Source organism: Arvicanthis niloticus, chromosome 16 (genome assembly GCF_011762505.2).
Source record: "Arvicanthis niloticus isolate mArvNil1 chromosome 16, mArvNil1.pat.X, whole genome shotgun sequence".
NCBI classification, from domain to species: domain Eukaryota; kingdom Metazoa; phylum Chordata; class Mammalia; order Rodentia; family Muridae; genus Arvicanthis; species Arvicanthis niloticus.
In genome coordinates this window covers 33,113,724-33,126,553 of record NC_047673.1, presented here as the reverse complement: position 1 = coordinate 33,126,553, position 12,830 = coordinate 33,113,724, and the positions used below count along the sequence as shown (strand labels likewise).

The following is a 12,830-nucleotide window of genomic DNA, read 5'->3' as shown; positions in this document are numbered from 1 at the left end:
TTGTCTAAACATTGAACCTGTCAGGGAGAAAAAGACTTTCTTTTCCTCACCCTTTGCTTGACTGACATTCCCATTACAAAATATAGATCACCAAGAAGGAAGTGTGCTCCTTCAATATAAGTTTTAAATGACATAGGAACTTGCAGAAATGAAGACTAGGAAGTTGCAGGGAAAATTGTGGGCTTTTACATCAAACAGAGAAGCATTACTGGAGGACAAAAGGGTGTGATCTAAAGTGAAAAACGGAGTTGACCTGAGTATGTTCTTCTTGGTGACCTGTGACATTTCTTCCCATAGCGTAGACAAGACAGCTATCATGTGAAGGTCATGGTAGAGCAGAGAGTTGTGGCCTTTGTGCTTCTGCTGATTTCTCAAATGCCACGCTACAATAGTTTAAGATATTATGTCTGAACTCTGGCAAGACTCTGCTGATATGATCTGTCTATAATTTTTAAAGCTTTGACATTTTATACATCATAGGACTTGTCACCACATCTCTCAATAATACAAAATATCTGCTGAAACTTTATGTAAAATAATTACATTAAATGCTTAATAAAGAAACGTCAAAAAAAGTCATGTGGTATTCAGAATTATATTTCCACATGGTTTTGCATCAGCTCCATACTCCTGATTGTCTTCAACTCATTTTATAATATAAAACTTTGATCATTGGTAGTTTGCAATGCTATCAGTTTTATATGTGGCTTATAGAGTTTAATGTTAAGTGAATCCTCTAAGTGATTTTTCAAAAAGCCATTGGCTACCTATTACAGAATGACTGACTTCAGGAACAGAAGCATTTTTTTATGCATTTCCTCAGTATTAAAACATAAAAACATAGTCTTAAAACTGAACTGTCAAGTCAATGGAGTCCCAAATTTTAGAGGAATTGTTTCTGAAGATTATATCATCCTCCATAAGTGAAACCAATCTAACAGCCTTACAGAGGAAAGACAATTGTTCAGACTGCTGTGATGGGCATAGCCCAAATCTTCCCCCAAAGGGTCATCCATTATGGTGCTCTTGGGAAAAAATGGAGCTTTTAGGAGGAGAGTAGGTGGTAGAGAAATGATGTTAGGTTCCTTCAGGTTGTGCACTTGAAGAAGATATTGAGATGTTAGCTTCTTTTCTATCTCCTTGTGTTCTGGATACCAGAATGTGAACAGGTTGCTCTATAGTGAATAGCCACCACGATGTTTTGCCTAAGTTTAGGCCCAAAACAATGGAGTCAAGTGATAAATCAACAAAAATCTCTCAAGGAACGAGCCAAGGAATCCTTCCTTCCTCTTCCCTTTAAGTTTATTGATTAGAGGTGCATATGACAATGGTGGGATACTGATAAACAGAGCTATAATATTATATGTATATGTATGTGTATGTGTATATGTATACATATATTACATTATACATATAATATTACATTTATAAACATTATATATTCAACTCTTTGTGCTGTGGACCAGGATATAAATCACTTTGGAGAGATCCTAAAAAAGAAAAAAGAAAATATTACTCCGTATGAAGTGCAAATACCTCTGAGGCCTCTCAGGTATAGGAGACACATTTATTATGAATTTGGATTTCCCCATGGTAGGTGAACAGTGGCAACAGCAGAGGTGAGTTGAATATATATAATATATAATATTTATATTTTATATATTTATATAATATATAAAATAAAGAATAGTGTTCAAATTCTAGAAAACAAGCTTGATGGTTATTATACTGTATTGTACATTAAGATGTTTAGAGATGCCTATTTCTTTTCATTTTTTACAACAAAATAAAATAAGATAAATCAAAGCCTACCACATCAGAATTAGATAAAAGGAAGACAAAACCAAAAGCGAACAATCAAAACAACAGATAAACAAGCAAAAAGAGAAGAAAAAGAGCCCACGAGAAAGCAGAGATCCATTTGTTCACATACTGAAGATTTCCATAAAAACACTAAACTAAAAGCCATACTATGACAATAGTGGAAACTGGAAAAAGGTGGTAGAGGATTAGTAATTTCTTCAAGGTTCATGGATACGAAGGAATGAAGAACGATAAGCTAAGACAATGATGAGACTCAACTGTTCCTAGCTGAGACATTAGTCTTTGCTTCTACATAGGCAATGGTACCTTAATTGCATACCATTTTATACCTGACTAGGACACACAAACAGTTCTACAAGTGCTGTGTGTAAAATCTCAGGTTTCTTCTCTCAAGAGAGCTGCATTCTTCAAAACTGATAAACTCTTACTGATTTTATAATACATATTTCTTGTGATATCTGTGTCACAGATAATGAAGACAAAAGATGAATCAACCACTTTAAAACTCACAAGACGTGAGTCTTTAATTTTTAATTAATTTTACATAGGACCAAAGTATTGGCTCAACCTAAAATATAAGCATATAATTGCCTAAGGACAACTCCCTATAGCTAAAGAGCTACCTTGTGACTATGCTAAAAACACATCAAATCGTTACTAAGCAAGCCTCAATAGACATTCCTTAACATACAAATTACTGTTCCTCCTTTGTGAAGAAAGCATTATATCCTTAAACAACTTTCATTCTACCTGTCTTTATCCCTGATAAACATCATTCTATTCTCCTCTTCTGTGAATTCAATTCACTTTCCTCCTGCATAGATAGGGCTGTCATTGCATTTTTTCATACTCAGTAAATATAATTACAATTTGCTGATATCCTAAATAAAAGTCCAAAGAGAACAAAATTTGATGTCAAGATTGTTTAGAAATGTATTTCCTTCCTGAAATTTCAAATATCTTTTTCTTCTATTTGGGCCTCAGAAATGGCATCAGTGATTATTTCCTTTGGGCTTATCGTTTTTATATTCCCTCTAAATTGTACATTTCCCCGACATTGCATTTGATCAATAACATAATTAGACTTAGATGGCAAATTTTTCTTTTGCTTAATTCTCTACATTAGGCTACTGTTTTGGTTATTTTCTGTTGCTGTACTTAAGCACTGATCAAAAGCAACTTGGGGAGAAAAAAGTCTACTTCCGTTTACAGGGTGTAGTGAATCATTGAAGCAAGCCTGGACACAAGATAGAAACCTAGAGGTGAGAACTGAGGTAAAATCATGGAAGAAAGCTCTTTACTGGCTTGCTCAGCTTCTATTCTTATACAACCCAGGCCAACTTCTTGAGAAATGGCATCATCCACAGTGAGCTTGTTCCCACTACGTCAACTGGCAATTAAGAAAATACCCACGGGCGTGGCAGCCCCCAGTTAACTGGAAAGTTCGCCAAAATGACGAACACAAAGGGAAAGAGGAGAGGCACCCGGTATATGTTCTCTAGGCCTTTTAGGAAACATGGAGTTGTTCCTTTGGCCACATATATGCGAATTCACAAGAAGGGTGACATTGTAGACATCAAGGGAATGGGTACTGTTCAAAAAAGAATGCCCCACAAGTGTTACCACGGCAAAACCGGAAGAGTCTACACTGTCACCCAGCATGCCGTGGGCATCATTGTAAACAAGCAAGTTAAGGGCAAGATTCTGGCCAAGAGGATCAACGTGCGGATTGAGCACATCAAGCACTCGAAGAGCAGAGACAGCTTCCTGAAGTGGGTGAAGGAGAATGACCAGAAGAAGAAGGAGGCCAAGGAGAAGGGCACCTGGGTTCAGCTGAAGCGCCAGCCTGCACCACCCAGAGAAGCACACTTTGTGAGGACAAACGGGAAAGAGCCTGAGCTGCTGGAGCCCATTCCATACGAGTTCATGGCCTAGTGTGCAAAAGAGAAAGAGAAATAAAGGACCTGACTGCAGAGCTTTTCATTATTAAAAAAAAAAAAAAGAAAGAAAGAAAGAAAGAAAGAAAGAAAGAAAGAAAGAAAGAAAGAAAAGAAAGAAAAAGAAAATACCCACGGGTCCATTTGATAGAGGTAATTGACCCGGCCCGCACTGACCCACGTTGAGGGCCAGGTGATTCGGTCCATGCGGGTCAGTCAACAGGGTCTATCTAGGAAGAGAGAGAGAGAGAGAGAGAGAGAGAGAGAGAGAGAGAGAGAGAGAGAGAGACAGAGACAGAGAGACAGAGAGACAGAGAGAGGGAGGAGGGAGGGAGGGAGGGGGAGGGAGGGAGAGAGAGAGAGAGAGAGAGAGAGAGAGAGAGAGAGAGAGAGAGAGAGAGAGGAGGAGGAGGAGGAGGAGGAGGAGGAGGAGGAGGAGGAGGAGGAGGAGGAGGAGGAGGAGGAGGAGGAGGAGGAGGATGGAAGGACAAAAGACTCGAAAAATGAAGACAAGACAGAGTCTGATCAAGTCTCATTTATTGAAAGGAAATCATGGGTAAGCACAATCAGGGGAATGCAGCTGAAGACACTTTACCACGTGTGCCTTGCAGCTGGGGCCACTAAACAACAAAACAAGAAAAACAAGATGTGCTGTTGTGGGCTGTTGAAACCAGGTCTCTTGACAGAGTATGTGGCCCGAGATGGCTGCAAAGATGATAGCCGCTTTCTGCTAGGTGTTGGCTTCCAACGTAATTTTTAGGATCCCTCTTCTCTGGTGACTCTGATTTGTGTAAAGTTGACAAAACATAACGAACACAGACAGTATGAAAGAAAGAAAAAAAGAAACCTTAGAATGGAGACACAATGGAATTATAATTTGGCTATAAAATTTTATAATTTTATATAAATTTTATAAATTTATATAAATTTTATATAAAATTTTAAAATTTGGCTATAAAATTTTTACACAGCAATCTCTATTAATTCTGAATTCATATTGTAGCAATCCGCTGGAACTTAACACAACTAGTACAATCATAAGGCACTATTCTGACCTTAAAATGAAGCAAATGAACCCAAACCTGGCGAAATGGAAACAAGTCTACCACTCCACGTAAGTTCTCAATTGTTCTAGCTGTGCTTTTTCACTTTTTTTTTTTTTTATCTCACTTCTTGCCCAGCTGAGTATGACAGTCAGGATGTGGTTTGGAGGCACAAATGACAAAGGACTATAAGGTTGGAGGTGTGTGATTTGCATAAGTTCCCCATGTAGCCACTGGCTAGCAATACTTTCCTTTTTGGCTTTAAGAATATCCATATGGTGGCTCTGTTGGGCTTACCTTACATTATCTAGAGGTGCCAGCAAGTATCCCAGAAACTGAGATGCTGGGACACTGGGATTCTCAGATTCCCTTTGGGTAAGTAGAGAAGAAAACGAACAGTTCCTAGGGCATGTTCATCCTGAGACATGAACTTTTCCCATGTCTAGTTCTGCTCCTGTTGCCTCCCCCTTAAACAAGAAATTACAGAAAGTCACCTGAATCTGTTGCAGCAAAAGTTTCTTCAAATCCAAAGGCCATGCATGTTGACTGGAAACTACAAGGTGTCTATTGGCTACAAAACCCAGTACAGGTAAAAAGGATGACAAAGATCTTAAAGGAACTTTAATTAAATAATCCTTCATGCTGTCAAAAATTGGGCCAGCTCCATGTCATTTCCTCCCTAAGGCCTAAGTACACCTACATCAGGAAGGTGTGACCCCATCCTGAGGGGCCTTCATGGAAATGGTGCATGCTTAATGCCACAAAGATACCTTCTCAGTAGCTCCCTTATACAGATTCCTGTGGCCATACAGAGCAGATTAACTTCAGGAATCATGATTAGGTGTGTTTATAGGCCCCAGAGACAACCCTACTTTGCTTATACTAACACGTTTACTGAGTGTACATCTTCTGAATTGTTTGCACAGGAGGAGAGCCCACTCCTTTGTGTATGTCATATGACAGGTGTTCATCCATAGTGGATAAAATTTTAGGGCCCACCTAAATCTAGATTCTGTGTTTCCCAGTATATGGAGACCAGCCTCATCTTGATACCCCTAACCCCCTTTGTTTGAGACATGTATCATGGGTTCCACTGCAGTTGAAATTTCAGTCCTAACTCTAGAGGGATGAAAACCTTAAGGAACTCAGTGAGTGTTCAAGGAGACAAAGACCTGGGGCATCTGGAAAATACATTTTCCTGTCTGTAAGCTCAGGTATACTCCTTAGCATGGGTTGTTTTTCTGAAATACTGAGGACTGGACCTCCTCTTCATGAAGCTAAAAGGTCTCAGTATGGCACTGGAAGAAACTTGTTGCTTCTATGCCAACTGGTCAGGGATAATTAGAGAAAGTTTATCTATATTCAGAAATAACCTCAATGAAAGAGAACAGAGATACCAAAATTCTAACAATTGGTACCAATCCTTATTTCCCTAGTCTCCCTGCTTAATTACTTATGGCCAATGGTGGGCCATTAATCTTTTGCTCCTAGCTCTCCTGATAAGACTTTACTTGCTCAACTTCAGTATATAAAACAAAGACTAAATACAATTAAATTGCTAGTTATAAGAGTACAATATAACCCCCTGCCCAAGACCTATGCCCATAGAACTTGTGGTAAATGTAATAGATCTTCAGACATTAGCACAAATGACACACGTTAAAGACACCACTCTGACCTTAAAACCCAGCATGTAGTCCTCAAGCCTTGTCAAAACAGGACAAAGACTCAATCCATCAAAGATCTAGTCCATAGTTCTAGGCAAGTCCAAAAATGTATTAGTCTTTCTTTTTGGCTTCAATATTTCTGCTTCTGAAGTGGGACAACCAGGATATGTCTTTTGTGCATAAAAGACAATGGAAGTGTATTCTTAGGGCAGCATGATTTGGCCAAGCTCTTGTGTTGCTGCTGGCTGGCAATAAATAAATAAATAAATAAATAAATAAAAGACTTTTTTATAGTTCTAAGAGTATCCATGTAATAGTATCTAGTGGGCTTGCCTCACAAAAAAATAGAACTAATTATAGCAATAAAATATGAGCATACTAGAGTGAAAAATAAATAAGATGAGAATTTGTTATTACTTTGGACAAAGAGTGTTGAGGATGATCTTGTCAGAGGCTAGAATGGGGCATTGATTCCAACTGCCCAAGCTTAAGTCCTTTATTCTTGTCATGAGTATATTGATGAGTGCCTTAAGGTTGCTTTTCTTCAACTTCCATTTTAGTTATAAAATGGGGATAATAATATCATCTATTTCATATGATGTGATAAAAAGGCAACTAAATTTTTGTTTTTACAATTTTAGCTAATATATTATAACAACATTAGATCTTAGAGCAATCGCTGATTTAATGCATTTCTAGTTACATGTTGTCTGAAGAGGAAAATAAAAAAAGGTACACATACTTACTTATGATTCACATTGCAGCTAATACATGTGGGAACTAAGTTTCAATCAATTCTCATGTGCTTTCTGCTAGACCCCTGTGCCTATGTGAGATGAATGTGCCCCTGGCCGCTCCTGTCTAATTTTATAGTTTTGATTCATGACTTTATGCTTTATTGTGAATTATATGTTTACAGAGAGTCAGAAAATTATAGCATTGAAGGAAAGACCAGAAGTGAGGTGGTTAGGTATATAAAGCAAAATGTTTATGTCAATTTAGCCCAATATGTCTAGCATACTATATCATCAAGCCAGAGGGGGAAAAAAAACATTCTCAGCTAACAGCCGAAATCCAAAGGGTTTCCAATTTATTTCAGTTTTCGAATGGGGGATTTTCATTTGACTCATGTAAACACAGACAATATTGTTACATAAACAAATAGACAGAACAGATTTAAAAGAAAACAACCATGCTTCTTAGAAGCATGGAAATAAAATTAAATAAATTCTCCTCAAAAAAAATTCTTGTGCAGTTTGAAATTCAAATTTCATAGTGAGCTTTATTTACCAATACTCTTTCATGTTGTTACTTTCCAGAGTGATAGCTTGTTCTATTCATTATAGATGGCAAACAGCTATAAAGATTTAGAAAGTTTAATGCAGGTGCAAAGTTGTTGATCCTGCCCAGAAGATGGGCTTTACACTCCCATGAAGATTGTCCCAAAAATCTCAGTTCTGACACTGTACTTCTAGAATAGCTTAAAAAAAAATTAAGCCAAAGGAAAGGACTTCTAAAGTTTTATTCTGCCCATATTTATGGTGTTTAAGTTAATACATCCAAGAGAATCAATCACAAAATAATTAATAAAAAAGTAGCCAGATCTGTTCACTGGGCTCCTAAGCATAGTTCGTATTTCATCAATTTTATGCTTGCACTCACTCAATTTGTCAAATGCTACTGACAGTAACTCATATAAGCTTCAGTAGCCCAATAGCCTTGTTAACCAGTAAAAGCCTATAGAACCTGAAACACCTTAACTTTGAGATGTTTCACATACTACAAAAAATTACTTCCAATTCACATAGCAAAGATTTTGTTTGTCTTTGAAAAATAAATCGTTCCAGTTAACAACCCATTACTTTATTAAATAAAGTTGGCACAGTCACTATTATAAGTCTCTCAGATGTTTTTCTGGAGAGCAAATTGCGATTATTTTTAAGGATTTTTTTTTTTTAACTGACTTTGTTGTATTACAGCACTTCAGTCGGAGAAGTAGGGAGGCTAACAGTAGACCTTCACCTCTTCCCCTAGCTTTTACAGGTACAAACCCTGAGTCTCATGCTAGCTTACAGACCACCTACTGTAGCCTCTTTCTCTCTGCTCCCATCTTCCAGGCCAGTCCACAGATCTTTCTATCCATCTTACCGCCGCTAGCTCATTGCTCTATCCTAGCCTACTTTAGATAAGGCATTCCTTTGGAACCCACATGATAAACTATCCAGAGAAACAGACAGACTAACTAGATGTTTACCTCTCCCTGAGCTCCTATTATCAAGGAAATCCCAACTGTTTTGCTTCCTTGTGCCAGAAGACTGGACAAAGGCTAGTTATATTTTTAATTGTGCCACAGATGATTATTTTGTGTTTATTTAATGTCATAATGTGGGTTTTTTAATAGATCATTCTGCCAATTACATTTAACTTTCTGCCGTTTTAGTTGTTTCTTGCGTAGTTGTTTTTTTTTTTTTCCAAAGTAACACATGACTCATAAAAGGTCCATAAGCTCTTTAAAACACAGGGATTCGTCCATTTGGGAAGCCTGAAATTATTGTGTTATGCTAAAGGTGGTTTGGAGATAAGCAAACTTCGGGCCATAATAGCTCAGTTGGAAGAACATTAAACTGAAGACTAACTAGCAAACTACGAGATCAAAGAATACCAAGTGTCCAGGAGCTGGATCTTCACAGCAGCCTTTGTCTTAGCTATGGAGCCAGAGGAACCTCTGTGAGGCAAAGCAGCTGTGGGTGTCAGAGTCCGTGAATCACTGAAGAATGGCGACGCAAATAGTATGCAGAGGCGAAGAGCAGTTATTCCTGCATACAGGGACCCAATTCCTTCAAGATGGAAGGACCCCGATGGAATTCTCAGATTCAGTTTTAAAACCAAAAAGAGGAACATTGGGGTGGGGGGTTAATCTGTATCTTGATTGGTGGGTTCTGTCTCTGAGGGTCTGAGTGATGTTACGATTCAAACTATTATTGCTTCATGCCAAGAATGGGTAGCTTTTTACTTCTTGGCTGTAAGCTTGGCTAACTGTCCTTTCACAAGCTGGGATGGGATACCTCTTGACCTAAGGCTGAGGTTTTTCCAGTAACTGACTTGCCCAGTTCTGGGAAATAAAGATTCAAGCCTGGTCTCCTAAACTGCTAGTTTGCAGCCTGTCATGTAGTCAGCCTGGCTCTGGCCAATTCACTCCTTTCATGAGTGAGCTTGAGTATGAGCCTACTGTGGAAGTTTGGAGTTAGCCTCCTCTTAACCCGAGAAGAGTCAACCTTTACACCATGTGCAGAACTGGTATATTGCTAGCTGATCGACTGATAGTCTATGAGAGCTGTCTATATAAGCAATTGTTTTCTCCTCTGGTTTTGTCTGAAATCTCATTTTAACCTTTTATTTTTCTTCTGGCAATGGCAGCCTACTCTCTGCTACATCTTATTAGATTTAATTTGCCAGAGATAGCATCCTAAATTTACCTATGACTTATAACTTGGTCCAGAGACTTAGTTAAACAATAGAATCATTACGTAAGGCTTTAAATATGTGAATGCCAGTGTACATCTACTGTCTAGCAAAATCCAGATCCCGGAAAATCAGTGTGCAGGATTTGTATGTGTGTGTTTTAAGAAGATTTAGGGCTGCGTGCATCTGCATCTGTATTGGTCAGGCTCTGCCACTGCCTTTCAGTTAGGAGAAGGACGAAAGGAGCTGAAGGGGTTTGCAACCCCATAGGAAGAACAACAATATCAACCAACCAGACCCCCAGAGCTTCCAGGGACTAAACCACCAACCAAAGAGTACACATGGAGAAACCCATGGATCCAGATTCATATGAAGTAGAGGATTGCCTTGTCTGGCATCAATGGGAGGGGAGGCCTTTGGTCCTGTGGAAGTTCAATGACCCAACAATATAGGCTTCAGTTATATTTTTAGACAAAGACCTAGGTTCAAATGCACCAGTTTAGAGATATTGAACATTTCATATTTAGGGGGACATAAAGCCAAACTATCCTCACTTGAACTTTCTATTTTAGTAAAGGCTTTCTTTTCCTGAAACACTGCAGTTTTCTATGCTCATGGTATTTGTTTTAGTGCTGGTTATGTATTGGTTATAGGGGTAGGCATTGTGTATTTAACCCTTTGGTTTGTTTCCTTCTCAGAATCTTGGGTTTATCCCCTAAAGTAATGAAACAAGAACAAGATAGCCCCAACGAAAAAACATTTAACCTCTTCTTCTGTTCTCATGGAAGAGCCGATAAAGTTCCCCCTGACACAAAAATGGAATATGTTTCTTATGAGGCCATTTCACCCTCTAGGAGGTTTTCCTGACACTGTTTCCATATTGGTTTAGAGAATAAAGTGTCTCTTTTCATTGGTGTCTGCATGATTAGGTGCTTATAGTCATTCTACATGAAAAGGGTTAAAGCTGCAATAATAAGGATACTGAAAGACAAAATAAATGATATAAAATCTGGAAATATTAGAAGAGATACGTGATCAGTAATAATAATGCTAATAAATGGTAACAAATGGTAATATGTAAAATGCTAACACATTCTTCGGAGCTCTTAGCAACAGGAAATCCAGGAGCCTCGGTGAGGCCCTGGTTCCCATCTGATAGATAAAAACATTTAAATAATTTTGCTTTTCCTCCTACCCCAAGTTTTACTCTTTGGAGGAGGGAGAACTGCCTTTCCTTTCTGTCAATGATACAATTCCCTTCTGTTCGTTTATTATGTAACAGTATGAAAACCTGTTTATAACAGATTTTATCCTGTACATATTTTTGGCAGTGTCCAAACAAACAGCAATAAGCAAACAAACAAACAAACAAACAAACAGAATACCTTCCAAGGGAACAAACCAAACAAGTGTGTATTCTAATCTGGAGCCCAGGCTAGGACCTGGTTCTTCAAAAGCCCAAAGTGCTTTTACTTTGGTGAAGAAAACACTTATAAACAGCCAAAGAGAAGGGCAAATTCCCCATGGCTTTATTTGCTTGGAGCTGCTTGACAGTCCCTAGCGTCCCATCTGTTAGCTGGGACAGCCATAGTAGTTGAACCTGCTTTTGTCAGAGTGAATAGGTATTGCATCACCAAGGAGCCAACAGAGTCATACTCCCTGAACATGGTTACTGGAATATGGCATCCATATTGCTTACTCATTGCACTTCTAAGTACTGAAATAAAGAAATGGTGAAAAACCAAGTTCCAAGAAAACAAAGGAGGGACCCAGTAAAATGGCTCCATGAGGAAGGAAGACTGCTTGCTCCTGAGCTTCACCACCTACGTTTGATCACAGGAAGCCCACCTCCAAGGACAGAAGCAGTTTCTGCAAATTGTTCTTAGACCTCCACATACATTATCATGTCACACACACACACACACACACACACACACACACACACTCACACACACACACACACACAGAGGGGAGGGAGATTGAGGGGGAAGAAACAGAGACAGAAATAAAGAAAAACAAAAATACATAATGAATAAATAAATAAAACATGAAAATTTAAAAAGAAATAGAGTGAACTTAGAATTCAACAAATATTTGACCAATCCTAACTGCTCTTTGAGCAATTAGGACCAAGATAACTATTTCTTAGCTTAATCAGGCTGATATGGCAGAGGCCTGACAGGACAGTGAAGGATGGAGCAAGGAAGAATTCAGAGCTCATGCAGGTGATTCAATTCAAACCAGTTCATTAATCTTTTACTCTTTCAAACATATTATTGACTGATTATCTTTTTCAAATAATACCACTTACCAACCTGAGCATTGAGGAGCTAGTGATCAAGGTAAAACAATATTTCTGATGGTATGGAAACTGCTGCTCTATCAAAGCACAATGGAAAACAAACAATTTGAAATATAGTGTTGCATAGTAATACGTGATATAAAGACAAATTTGAACAAAGGCTAAAAATAGAGAGATGGTGTTATAAATTACTTTTCTGTTGTGATAGAATAGCATGAAAAAATCAACTTTCCAAAGAAAGGGATTATAATGATTTTCAGTCCACAAGAAAAAGTCTATCATTTTAGAAAAGCCATGGCAACAGTTTGGATGGCTTGAGAAAGCTGATGATCATATTTTGACCTCGCAAAAGAAGCAAAGAGGAAGACTAGTAAGTAGGGCCAGGCTACAAACTCTTAAAACCCATCCCAGGTGACTTATTTCAGCTATGTAGTTCTACCTCCTACTGGTCTCATAGCCCTCCCAAACAATGCAACTGACAGAGGATATGTTTACATACAGGAGCCTATGAGGGACATTTTGATTCAAATCACTACAGATAGTAATAGTGAAGCTGCATTTAGGAAACCTGTATCAGTGATGTTTGTCAGAAATC

The 12,830-nt window shown here is 38.3% G+C and overlaps 1 long non-coding RNA gene and 1 pseudogene across 3 annotated transcripts in view; one reads left to right on the top strand and one right to left on the bottom strand.

The window, feature by feature from the left end:
- The first annotated feature begins 3,273 nt into the window (after positions 1–3,273).
- Positions 3,274–3,771, top strand: LOC117721797 (large ribosomal subunit protein eL21 pseudogene; annotated as a pseudogene).
- A 510-nt stretch (positions 3,772–4,281) lies between these two features.
- The window catches only part of LOC143434611 (uncharacterized), a 215,761-nt gene continuing 207,212 nt past the window's right edge, over positions 4,282–12,830 (bottom strand). For all 3 annotated transcript variants that reach the window (XR_013104231.1, XR_013104229.1, XR_013104230.1), the window contains one exon: positions 4,282–4,542. This is a non-coding gene — a long non-coding RNA (uncharacterized LOC143434611). The remainder of the gene's footprint in view (positions 4,543–12,830) is intronic.